The sequence below is a fragment of the Triticum aestivum genome, chromosome 4D (assembly GCF_018294505.1).
Source record: "Triticum aestivum cultivar Chinese Spring chromosome 4D, IWGSC CS RefSeq v2.1, whole genome shotgun sequence".
Lineage (NCBI taxonomy): Eukaryota > Viridiplantae > Streptophyta > Magnoliopsida > Poales > Poaceae > Triticum > Triticum aestivum.
In genome coordinates, this window is record NC_057805.1 from 393,122,621 (window position 1) to 393,123,240 (window position 620).

Sequence of the window (620 nt, forward strand, 5' to 3'; positions counted from 1 at the left end):
CACGTGATACCAATGCCACCCTGTTTATCTTAGGTTAACGCGAGTCAAGGCGGACGTCGTCGCGGTGGCGACAGACGGACGCCGAGACGAGCACGTGACTTGAATGCCACCCTGTCTATTTTAGGGTAACTCGAGTCGAGGAGGACGTCGTCGCGGTAGTGATGACAGACGCCGAGACGAGCACATGACACCAATGCCACCCTGTCTATCTTATGGTTACTCGAGTCGAGGCGGACATCGTCGGGGTAGCGACGACGGACGCCGAGACGAGCACGTGGCACCACTGCCACCCTGTCTATCTTAGGGTAACGCGAGTCGAGGCGGACATCGTCGCGGTAGCGACGATGGACGCCGAGACGAGCACGTGACACCATTGCCACCCTGTCTATCTTAGGGTAACGCGAGTCAAGGCGTACGTCGTCACTGTAGTAACGACGGACGCCGAGATGAGCACGTGGCACCACCGCCAACCTGTCTATCTTAGGGTAACACGAGTCGAGGCGGACGTCATCACGGTAGTGACGACGGACGCCGAGACGAGCACGTGACACCATTGCCACCCTGTCTAACTTAGGGTAATGCGAGTTGAGGTGGACGTCGTCGCTGTAGCGACGAAGGAC